The sequence below is a fragment of the Trachurus japonicus genome, chromosome 15, assembly GCF_045865225.1.
Source record: "Trachurus japonicus isolate A0001 chromosome 15, Traja_1.0".
NCBI classification, from domain to species: domain Eukaryota; kingdom Metazoa; phylum Chordata; class Actinopteri; order Carangiformes; family Carangidae; genus Trachurus; species Trachurus japonicus.
Genome location: NC_140921.1, coordinates 12,789,080 through 12,802,288, shown reverse-complemented (window position 1 = coordinate 12,802,288; position 13,209 = coordinate 12,789,080). Strand labels below are relative to the sequence as shown.

At 38.8% G+C, this 13,209-nt stretch overlaps 1 protein-coding gene across 3 annotated transcripts in view; it reads right to left on the bottom strand.

The window, feature by feature from the left end:
• The window catches only part of LOC146973295 (glutamate receptor ionotropic, delta-1-like), a 231,372-nt gene that overhangs the window by 75,281 nt on the left and 142,882 nt on the right, over positions 1 to 13,209 (bottom strand). The gene's annotated exons all lie outside the window — the stretch shown is intronic.

Below are 13,209 nucleotides of genomic sequence, written 5' to 3'. Positions count from 1 at the left end.
TTCCAGTTGCTCTGAGGCCAAAACTAGAAATTAGGCTACAGGAAAAAAACAAAACCCTGACCTGGTCTGAGCAGTGAAGCAACATATTGGTACATCTCCTCTGTTTGCACAACAACTTGAGGCAAGTTGAAGTAGCAATATGATTAAGTGCCATATAGAGCACATCATAAAGAATTTGATTCTCCCGCCATTGTTCTATTGCAGTTTATTTTTGTTTTTGGACACATAAATACTCACATTTGCCGCTGGATTCTCTTCAGAATAAAAATGTTCAAAGAGCAGAACAAAACGTGAAATTAAATCATTCATCATATTGAAGCGTCGCCAAACGCTTACTGCAGCACTCCTTGAAAACTCTTTCCTTTGCAAACACACATCCTTGCACAGTCCTTTTACTATTGTCTCTAAATTGAAATGTTTACCCTTGGTGATTTTACATTGAATACAATGGACAAAACGCTCAACCTCTGAGTAATCGCTCCTTTTGTTCGAGCACAAACACAATTTGTAAGTTAATCAGTTCCTTCACTGCAGTCCCATGACTGGATAGCTGCAATTAATTTTGCCTACAGTATTTTCTTCATGCCATATTCAGCTGCAGTAACATTTGGTGATATTGACTATGGACTAAACATAGAATCTGATTTAATATTTCTTTCACTCTTCAGTGTGAGCAATCTCTCTCATAAGAAACCCACAGAGTATGAAAGGAAAAACCTTTTGTAAATTGTCTCATTAAACAAACAAATAACTGATTCATGCACACAAATGAACAAGTTGTGGAGTTGATGACTTTATCACTCATCCAGTTCAGACTGCAGCAAAACAACATGGAGTTGGGATAACAGACCAAAACAAGACAAATAATTCCGAGTGGTGACAATATGTAACTGCTGGGTGAAAACCTTGTATTGCTCAAACGGGAAATAGGAGAAATATAGTGTAACAAACAAACAAGAGGTTTTAATCCCATGAAGAGCCAAGGGAAAGCTACCATGCGATAACTACTCTCGGACCTCGATATAAAAACACCGGACTTCAAAGCTGGCGTTCCAAACCCATAGCAGGCTTTTCCATGGGGCAACCGTGTCAGCCATGGACAGGGCTGCAGAAAAGAGGATTAACGTGGAATTAAAGGTCTGATTTCTCGACATGTTTACCCAAGCGTCATTTCTGAACACAAATCTGCTTCTGAAAGTTTTAGATATCGAAACTTTCCTCTTCTCTGCCTTCCTCCCTCTGCATCAGTATCCCGTTCTCTCACTCTGACAGCTCACTCACTACAACTCTTTTCTGTCCCACACCTATCTTTTTCCTAACAGTATCTGGGACGGGATAGGCAGATCAAGGCAAACTTAGAGCGCCCCATGAAGTGGCTCTTACGTCCTTTTTTGGCTCTATCTTAACCGAGTTGTAACTAAAGTGGGACTCCCTGTCGGATTGAAGCAATACAGAAATGAGCATATCATGATCAAAGAGCTCAGAGGTTTTTACTGAGCTGTCAAGCTGTGTTGCAATCCAGGCGGAAAAGCTAGAGAAGTGGCTTCGCTACCAGCCTGTGTTTACCCCAAAATATGATGAGTCTGTTAAAGCAATCACTCTTATTCTTGCAATAATAACATCAGTTAATTATATGCAATACAGATTTTTTTTTTTTTGGCAATCTGAAATGCATCAAGTGCTGAGTGTGCTATGAACTGCCACAACAGCAATTAGAGCAACAGAGAGAGAGAGAAAGCATAAAGAGCAAAATTACTGCTTCAGTTTCAATGCACCATCTTTTTACTACGTGCAGATTTATACAGTATAGCATTTTAACAAAGTAGCATAAAATATCACTATATTAATGCTCTCAATGCAGGGACAACAAAATAATATCAAATATACTGTATGTTACTATGTGTAAACAAATTAAAAAACAGCCTGTCTGAGTAGTATTTAAGTTCTCCTTATCTGTGGGCATATAGGTTAGGATTATGTAGATGAGGATGAGCATGCACACAGTTTTTCTTCGTCGGTATGCATGTATATCATGTTACACACTAAGCTGTGGAGACATATAAAAACAACACCTTGCAGACGAAATACACAAGGTGAAGAAAAACGTATAATGTCCATACACCGTGTCAAAAACCATGATAGTGTGCAAGCAATGTCAAGTTGGTCTCAACATCAGTGTCACAACACTGATGAAATGGCCTCTAGTGGTGTGAAAGGAAGGTCCACAAGTTGAAATTACAAAATAAAATAAAAAATACTTCAAAGGGAAAACAATATACATACACACAGATATATATACACACACACACACACACTGTATATAGCTCCATTCACTCAGATATTTGCCCACCATGAAAAAACAACAAAAAATGTGTACGTATATACAAAAGGTTAAAAAAAGAGAGCAAAAAATAAATAAAAGCATGGTTAGTCATATCTCTGAAATAATCTTCCTCTAGCCAATGTCGACTGTTGACCTCTCATGCACTTCTACTGTTAATTTGACACAGTTTGACACTTATTATTATACTCACTTACGGTCTCTAACCACTTTATTAGGAGCAACTGCATAAAACCATGCAGGAACAGGTCAAGAGCTTCAGTTTATGTTCACATCGCACATGAGAGTGAGGAAAAATGTGATGGTTGACAGTGACATGACGGCTGGTGCACAACAGGCTGAAAGTGCTGATCCCCTGGGATTTTCACACACAACTGTCCCTAGAGTTTTTTTTTTTTTTTTTACCCAGAACAACATCACCAAAACCCACAGAAATACAGCGAGTAGCAACTTTGCAGATGGAAAAAAACCTTGTTGATGTGAGAGGTCAGAGGAGAATGGTCAGACTGAAGCTGACAGAAAGGCCACGGTATCTCAGGTAACCACTTTTACACCTGTTGGAGAGCGGAAAAGCACTGAATGCACAACATAAGGGACCTTGACATAGATGGTAGGAGGCAAAGAATGAGATTCCAGCATGAATGCTGACAAAATTGCAAAATGAATTGATGCAATTGTGAGCAGAATCTCACTTATGTCCATTCTACAAAAGACTGAGACCAAATAAAGGTTTTAACTTTTAACCAGTCTTTGTATGATGTTCCTATTGAAGTGAGTGTATATCTTACCTGCTGTGTACAGTATATGGAGGTACATCTTTTCAAAGATCTATCTGCTGTTGTTCATGTTTACAAGTAAGAATTAGGATTTTTCTATTTTCTGAACAAGGGTGATTGATTTTATGAGAATATACTGTGATTTCTTTTGAGTGCAGTTCTGAGCCACAAAATGTTGTCCTTGGGTTTAGTTGAATATGAAGGGGTCTGCACGTACTGTCAATTTAACTGTGGTCCATTCACCAGGAAAGTTTAGAAAGCAGCTTTTTACTCTTTGAGTAGGCATTAATATATCACATCACATTTTCTTTTGTTGGTCATAGTCTATAAAAAAACTAAAGGAGAGTGCTGTCAACAAATTGCTTCCAATATGAGCAGCGTGGTCTGAATGTGTATAGCGGGCTGGGCTGGAGTTACAGTCCCATACTGAATTATTATCTCAGTCTGGGCCTGGTGAATGGTCTCACAGATACTGTACAGTGATTGCATTTTTGGCTTGCACGAGGGGGCAATGAAATTAATTGCCATATTCAAATTTGGCTGGCATGCTTTTGGATGATACAATGCTGTGTGCTTATGAGGGAGCCAGTTAGACCAGAATGCCGCAACTGGCAAGATAAAAATGTAATATTAAAAAACTTTGCATAATGTAGAGTCAGGAATCAATGAAAATAGAAAATAATCAGGCCTGCACAAGACTACGAGGTTCAATTTGAAGAAATTTGAACTTTCTTTTATATGGTTTAGGGTTAACATAATCTGTTATTATTCAGAAAATTGGCTCTGAGACATTTTGTTGAACTTGTACTTTTTTTTGTTGAGAATCAACACAAAGGCCCTAGCAATTAGTGGACACTCTCTCAAAAAGGTAAGATCCATTTGTGTGATCACACTGAATTCATTTTTTTCATTTCTAACCAGTAATCAGCATTTATTAGCAAGGACTGCATGTACAATATATGCATATTTCCTACTACCGCAGCAATTAACATTTTCTAAATGGCTTCTAGCACATTACCACATGGTATTTAATACAGACCACTTTCTGTATTAATCCCTGACTTGTATCTACAATATATACTGCCTACACAACATAAAACAGCTTAGACATTTTTTCGGTTTCTGTTCCTTGGCACATTTTTTTCTCCTCTATTTTACTGTCTCTTTAATCTCCTTCTCTCTATTCTCATGGAAAGCCAATTAATTGAAGGTCACCTGTATGTTCACTCTCTGTGAAATCCCTGACAAGTTAGTTGGCAGTGTTACAGACCTTAAAAGTGACATTAGCTGAGATGAAATAAAGTTACACAATAAAAAGGTATATGAAAGCATATGTCTTTACACAAAAGTTTCTCAAGATGTGCCTTCCCTGCTCTCACAGGCCTTCATTCTCTCAGGACCATCACAAACCCCAGTTCCCCCATTACACATTATAGACTGGCTACCAGCTCTGCAGGAGATGGCTTTTGTTTGGCTATGCTCAGACTCTGCCTGTGTTATAAATGCACTTTCTACATTAGGAACCACCTCCCACTTGGGACCAAAAGCAGTTTAATCAATCTCACACCTAATCCTAGACTTATTCTCTCCTCCTCTAACAGAGAACCGGTCACTACAGGGAGGCTGGAGACAGATGTAGTTGTTCCACAGTCATTACTAAGTGCAGGTTAACTCAGAGAGACCTGCCAAGGAGCCTATTGATGTTCAAGAAAATCGACCCTTCTTGAAGATTTCCTATAATCGTGCCACACGGTCCCTTTTATGCTCCCCTTGTTATGATAAAATGACACGGCAATTTTACAGGGGCTTTTGTTTGCAGATAGTCAACCCACTGTCCATCATCCCCCACAGAATCAATAGCTGGCTTCGCTTAACATACACAGTATTCCGAGTGCGGTGTAAGCACACCTTCAATGACATTTACAAAGACATAACATATTACAAACCTTTTAAACCTTTTACAGTCACACTAAGCGCTCTCTGAAGCTGGATTTGAGCACAGCAGTTATTTGAACTAAAAGCGGAAAATCAGCTGCATGCTACATAACATGCTCATGACGATACTGCTGACATGCTAACATTAAGCAGGTATTATGTTTACAACGTACAAACCAAGTATATGTAAGTGTGATTAAATGTTCATCCTGTGCAGATGAGGCTGATGAGAATGATGTTATTAACCAAAGTATTGGACAAATTAAAGCTTTGAACTAATGATGGCGGTGGATGAAAAGTGGGAGAATCACCATAGTGATTATAATTCATTCTGAGGGGGACATACATGTATGACATAGCCGTATGTCAGAGCCACCCATACCCTTATTGGTGAGATATTTCACACAGAACCACAAATGTAAAGTTCACGGTGGTGCAAGAGGAAAAATTGTGGATTGCCAAAGTCATTAGGATTTATCCTCTGGGAGCTGTTAATGGCTCTATCCATCCAAAGTACGTAATAACTGAAAACTTTGACCTCCCTAAGGCCATCATTTAAAATCATTTAAGTTAGCAGGTCTTGAACAGAAGAAAGAGATTTTTTTTTTTTTTTTCAAACCAGCTGTGGGCGGCTGTGGCTCAGGAGGTGGAGTAGGTCTTCCACCAATGAGAAGATTGGTGGTTTGATTCCTGGCTTGTCCTTAGACAAGACACTGAACCCACACTTGCCCCCATGTATCATCGGTGTGTCAATGCACCTGTGTGATTGGTTAGACACCATGTGCAAAAAAGTAACCGTGTGTATGTGTGAATGGGTGAATGTGTCCAACAGTGTAAAGCACTTTGAGTGGTCCCAGAGACTAGAAAAGTGCTATATAATGTAAGTGCAAGTCCTTTTACTATTTACCAAACCCATTCTTATAATGGTGAGTGTTAAGAGCTTCAGCTCAACAATGGCTAACTATGACCATATAGTAATGGCTGGGCATTGGGAGTGAAGAGGATATTCAGCTGTTGCTGCAACAGGTGTAGTCCAAATAGACAGCCATGTTGTGTTAGACTTAACAAAGCAGAGCATGGCAGACTTATTATATCTCCTGAGGGGTGTCTGTTTAAAGACATGGTTGGTTTAAAAGAAAAACAAGCATGGACCTGGGTTATGTTTAGTCACAGTCACATGTAAAAAGAAGTGTAATAAAAACCACATCTTTAGATTCAGCACAGCAACTCAACCGACAACTGTGTGTTCAGTTGGTGCAATTTAAATGTAGCCGAAATACTGCAGGGAACAATTGTTTGTGTGTGTCAAAGTTTCATTTGATATATAAGCACTCTGGTCGGTTTGAGAAGAATACCCACAATGCACAAGGGGCTGTGGTCCTTGATGAAAGAGAGTTTTTCTTCGGTTGTTTTTCAGTTGGAGATGTGAACTTTTATGGCCCTGACATGCACTGGGCCTATTTTATCATTTTCAAACAAAAAACCTGAGATATTAAAGTACCCACCAGCCCTGTGGCTCAAATCAGGGGCAGTAGCATTTTTTTTCATTGGCTACAAAATAAAAAAGTGTTACTGATAAAAGAGACAGGGAGGAGGAAAGAAAAATAACAACATGAAGAACAGAACAAATAACACAGAATGAAAAAGTATAATCTTAAACAACCATAGAGGGGGTTTTATTTAGTAATATGCTGTTATAGGATTATCATATAATTTTGTTCTCTTTTGCATTTGCCTGTGGGCACAAAAGCACATACGGATATTTTTGTAGTCACAACATAACGTCATTATGGAACTACAGTAGCATGAGAATGATGTTATTCCTGTTACCTGTGAAGAAAAGTGTGTAACATGCTTGCTCACTGAGAATCAAATTAGGTGCTGAAAAGGCCCAGTGATAAATGGAACCAGAAGAGGTGATGCTTTAGAAGTTGTTTACATAATGTGCTTTTTATGCAACTGATGCAGTGGAAGAGACTGGAATGAATTGGATTCCCTGACACACTTCATTACACTGAACTACTCTTTGCCCCTGAGGTCAGGGAAGCCAGCTGTTTAAGCTGTAATGAAACACAAAGCTCACCCTGTTTTCCTCCAGTGCAAAGCCTGGTGTTGCTCCCATCATAAAAATGCTAAACATTAAAGAAATATGACAGATTATAAAAATAAATCTAGTTTAAGAGAAATGTGGAAAATCATGTTTTGGACAATTCTGTGTGCGTCATGCTACAGTGAAGTGCCCCAGGCCACATGCAAGTATGGGCCCTATCTTTTCTAATGTCTGCTTTTATAAATTAACGCACCATCTGCAAATTGATGACACAGTAGTCAAGCAAAACACCACCTTATCATGCCTCATCCTGAAATCCATCATACACCCATTCACTCCCACTTTGATAAAGATAGCCGTGGCACAGATAGCATGCTTCTAATGAATCTGAGCATTTGTATCTGGTACGAGTTTTGAATATTAGATTTTGGGAAATGAAAAAAGGTGATATTCGAGGTCGGAAAGAATCTAAAACTTTTAGATTTTTCATATTACTAGATGGATATACACAGACTAAATGCTCTGATGCTCTTGTGCCCCCCGACAGTCACAAGACTGATGAAAATATTGGATCCTACAATCCAAGATATTACTGTTATTTACTGGTTAAGCTACCTCGCAGCTCAATTGCAGTTTACATCCGTTTCCTCCAAACTTAACTTATAATATATGTGGAGAAAACTTTAATGGAATTTAATACGAGATTTCAAGTGATATGATACAGTATATACATAAAATTGTGTTAGGCTTTGCTGTTCTTGTTCAGCTGCATATCTAGTGTATTGGTGTATAACATTAAATTCCTGAATATATTTAGTAATGCTATTGTGAAGCTGAAAAAGATCAAATCGTTAAATAACTACATAAAGGTTTTGTTGAGTGCAGCCTACAAAGATGTGTTAGAGTGTTGGACCAACATCACTCCAGTATATTTGGTTGACATTTAATTTTACATTATTTGAACATGTTTTTTTCTCTCTCACATAGTAGGTGAAGTGTTATCACTATAGCCACAGATACAGCTGGTCTACAGCTAAGTGCTAAATGTGGCCAATTTTTTTTTTTTTTTTAAGTTTATAGGAACTTGTCCAATAACTTGCTCTGCCTTGAAACTGGCAGCCTGTCAAATGGCTATAATTACCGCATGATTCATACATCTGAAAATACCCATAAATTCAGGCTGAAAGTTTTCACTTGAATTCAATAGTCATCATTTCATTTAAGATTTAATGCAAATGTCCAAACATATATAGATCTGACTGTAGGTGTGCACACTCCCTTTTTTAAGCTCAACCTTATGAAAGTCTTTGTGAAACTTTGGCTTTCAATGTGAATTCCATCTGAGTCCTTCAGTTTAATAACCTGAACATGATTTCATCTTTCTGTACAACTCCCAGTTCTCTCATAGAGACAAGATTGACTCAACGAAAGGCTCAGGGCTCTAGTTTTGTAGACCAGACACAGTCTAGGCGCAGCGCAGGTGCAACGCAGTGTGTCCAGGCTAACTTTGCAAGTTTTGTGCACGGTGCACCCTGGCGCAGGTACTCCTCCCGTCCGTCCTACCGGAGCAATACAACTGGGAAAGAGGGGGAGGAGAAGGCGTGAGTGGGTTTGACACAGCCAACTCAGATTTTCGCCAATCAAATGAGCTCCTCTCTTCACCTTTGGACGAAGGAGACAGCGATGCCAGACGGCCAAACATTTTACAGGAGGAAACTGATGTTTTGGTCCAAGCTCACAGTGGCCGGATATATGGTGACATGAACAGACCTCCACGGACTGAGCAGAAGTAGTCTGGGAGGAGGTTACTAATATCGTCATCAGGTTTGCCCTGATGCACTAAGAACCGCTGCCCAGTGTGGAAAAAAACAAAGAAACAAAAAACACACCCTTTTACCACTAATAAAGACGCTCACATTAAGTAACCTATATTTAAACCCTGTGTAACAAAGATGAGTAGTGTGCACAGATCACAACATAAACAAATGCCATGCGTAACAGGGATGAAATCAGAAGCAGCTGTGCGTAAAGGACGCATTGCCGAGCGTCTCTCTCTTTTTCTCTTTTCTTTTGAATTTTCTGAGATGAGTGATGCCGAATATATAATCACTATCTGATGCTGAGGATGTTTTTGGTTGTGAACTCGTTAGTTTGCATCACGTTTTAATCTGTGTTAATTCAGTCAGGTTGAGTTTCCATTACACATGCCAACCGCCTTTGATCTGACATCAGATGTGACGAGACTAGATATAGATACAAATTTACGTGCTGATTCCATTAGTTGCATTAATGGTTATTGTTATTATTTATTACATTTAAATGTGCCTGAAACTGTGGAAACCTGTCAGTGAGGTCTTGGTGACGTGTACATGTATGCAGTATGCACTGTGCGCTGGTCAGCCAAACTACCACTGCACCGGCTGCTCTTCGCCTTGCGCCGAGAGTAGACCAGGTTGGAGCTGGCGAGCTTTCAGGGCACCTTCGTTGCAGCTTTTTGGCACGAAACTGTCACTGAGCCAAGCTGATCTGTGACACCTCCCCCTGCTGCGCCGCCACACCCATCTCAGCACACCCCTCTACCAAATTGCCAAAACTGACCGTGCACCGTGTTGCACTGCAGGAAACTTGCACCACCCAGCGCCACCCTGTGCCACGAATCTAGAGCCCTCAGTCTCCACTGGGGTCTATGACATGGTCTCTTTCAAGTGGTAAAATTTAAGTGCAATTACTCAAGCAATGTTCTTGGGTACAAATTTGAGAGAGTTCTTTCTTTCTTTCTTTCTTTCTTTCTTTCTTTCTTTACTTGTAAAATGTACTGAGTATGAGTTTCTCTGAAACCTGACCATTTAAAGGAAAAGTTACTTCCCCTTTACCTGGCCACTGGATGCCTTCTTTGTTTTGCATTATTAAAGAAGTGTCTCTCTTGTCTTAAACTGAGCAGTTTGCCTGCATTCATTGATATCCACTTGTCTGCATGTATACAGTATGTGGATGTTTTCACATACAGTACAGTAGAATACACAAGGATGTGAGTAATTATGGCCATCGACATACAAGACAAATATGAATGTATACATTGTGTAAATGTATTTCATGTTATGGGAGAATTATCCTACCCTCACAAATTAAACAGAGAAATCAATGAACGCATCTCTCCATTGTAGCCCAGACCATAACTACAACGAGCATAGTAATCAAAATGTGTACACATTAACATTTACTGAATATTCATGCAAATAAAATGTCACTGCTGCTGCCTGTCCCACTTGTAACAATTTAAACAGGTTGAAAGAGGAAAAATTTAATGTGGTAACTCCACAAGGATGAGGGAAAGATGAAGCTTGGAGGACAAAGTAAAACCCTCTGGAGGAGACGTTCAGAACAGAGCTCACAGGAGAGAAGATGGGAGAGGAAAGTAATACAGATGAAGGAAAGAAGAAAGATGGAGGGCAAAGTACTGTGTGAGAAGTACAACTGGAGGAGTTGTCTGAAAAGAGGAGGACGTTTCTCGTCTTGCAAGGTGACGACCATGGCTGGAAGAACAGAACTCTCTATTACTGTCCAAAATTAATGATGATAGAAATTATCAAAGAAATAATCATGTTAATCAATGATGAAAAAGAACCATAGTCTCTGTCCTTCCAAAGCCTTGACAAAAAGTTCTGTATTACAGTTAGAGATGGTCCAAGAAAATTAAAATGAACCTGAAGTGATCTTCCCTGGTGAAGGGGATGTCACTTCCTATACTTTTCATGTGATAGAGGGCTAAAGAGAAAGGACAGGAAGGTTTTTGCAAGATCCCACTGAGAACCTGATGTGAGCTCCGGCAGTGTGAGTAAAGTTACGTAATCTCATTTCCCCTGTTTGATTATCACTGATCTGACAGTGTGTCTTGGAAGCAATGTGGTGTTCCACAACTCTGCCTATGAAGTTTTAGCAATGATGGGAGATGGGGGGTGATGGGAGAAGCAGGCTGGAAACATCATACTGAAATTTAGTAATCTTTCTCGTTAACGTGCTGTTAAGTGTAAGTCCATATACAGTATGTTTTCTTAATTTCAAATGAATTCAATTTAGGATTTAAAATGTCAGATCCTCTTACATTGTTAAATAACCTTTCTTTGACTTGAGATTATGTGTGAATTAATGGATTGCTGAGTTCACACACCTAGATGAATGAAGTTGTCAAAGAAACAAAGGCAGCACATTAACAGACTTCTCAGCACAAGCATGAAGAAAACTGATGATGATGTAAACTTGCCTTAGTGTCTCTAGTACATGTGCAGGAGAGTAACAGTTGTATTCATTTTTAAAATCAATAAAACAGTGTTATGATTTAATAAAATGTCATGGGGAAAAGCCTTGCATGTTGTCCTTGTACTGACTCTGGTACAAAATGGCTTCAGCAGCCATAGCTGGAGGTTCTTTATGTGAAATGAAAAAGTGATGCTTTAAACTTAAAAATTAAAACAGCAGCCAGTTCAACTTCATATCTAAAATTTATTGAACTTGTTCAGTTCAGTTAACTCCATTTTACATCTTCAGAAATCATAAAGTGACGTTCGAGTAACTCTTATACCTCAGTTCTGTTCAATCACATTTTTCAAGGCAGCAGGGGAACTTGCATTTGTAAGTTGAGCAAACTAAAAATGATTTAGAGTGCAGAGTTTTCTGAATAGTTGGCAAAGCAATTCGCCTGGAAACTACAGTATAGAGAAATGCAAAGCCCGGAATTTTTCTTAGAACATCTTAAAAAAAGAATTGCAAATACAATTTTCTCACTCTTACTTCCTGGAAGTTAGAGTGTGTATCATAGAAGTAGGTTAGAAGTACCTTCACATGTTTAGATGTATCACAGGATGTGGAGGTGGTTGTGTTACTTTTTCAGAAAATGAAACTGGAAGTATTTGAAAGCAACGTGGATTTTATTTAGTTTTCCAAAACAACTTTGAAACCAGTTCAAATTGTTTTACATCATGTGAGAGGGGGAAAAGGAGCAGAAGACACTTGGAGCACAAATTAAGGCAATGTCAATGAATGTTTAGATGTTAGGAAAAAAAGCTTGGGATATAATCACAGCAGGGATAGAAGTGGGGGATTTAAAGAAAGGCAGCGTTGAACAGATTTGTAATAAAAGGTTTTAAAGGTAGTTGGAGTGCTTGCGCAGCATGGTAATGAAACGTTACTACTTTGTCTTTAGTTTAAACCACTTCCTTTGGCAGATGCTCAGGAGGAGGTCAGAGCTCAGAGATGTACAGAGTATTTTGGGCCTAAACCACTGAGGTATTTATAGATGATCAGCAGTATTTTAAAGGCTGCTGTATGACACATTAAAGCTGGTGAGGAAACCTGAGAACTGCTGTGATGTGTTGAATCATCTGCAGACGTCAAGCGCTATTTTTGTGAGAAGCTGAGAAAGACCACATAGTGCTCCAACGTCTACAGTTCAGGCAGCAAAGTCATTAATTTTCAAATTTTTGCCATTTTTATCGCTACTTATTTGTAGAAATCTGATTGGATTATCATGGTTAGTCATTTAATTGTTAACTACCAGAGAGGGTCCCTCAATTTTGACGTAGCAACTTAATTTTATGTGAGAACATTGACCTCACATATCTACTAGTACTGGTATCCTTTTGTAGTGGCTGTTTCTGGGTATCAACTGGAATCATAAACACTTAATAAAAACCAATGTCTGGAATCCAATGAAAGATTTGTAATGATCTTCATTCTTTGATCATTTCCCATTTTTCAATCTTGCAATTTTAAACTGTTATACAGTATTCAGGAAAGGTTCCTGTACCACTGCTTGTGTTTTGAGAAGAAGAAATTTGGCTTTGTTAAATAGAAACAGGTTTTTGAAGAAAAGTATCTTTCAATATTTAGAAGCCAAGTGTCAAAAAAGAGTTATTTTGGAGAAAAAACATTTCAGACAATACCCACAGCAGTTTTGGAAAGTAAACACAATTCACACAGATCAGCACTAGTTTGAGAAAGTCAACACTTATTTATCATTGATAATGTGTTAAATTACTTATTATCACAAACAAACACAGACGTGTGCGCGTGTCTGTGTTTGTTTGTGACACACACACACACGCATGCAT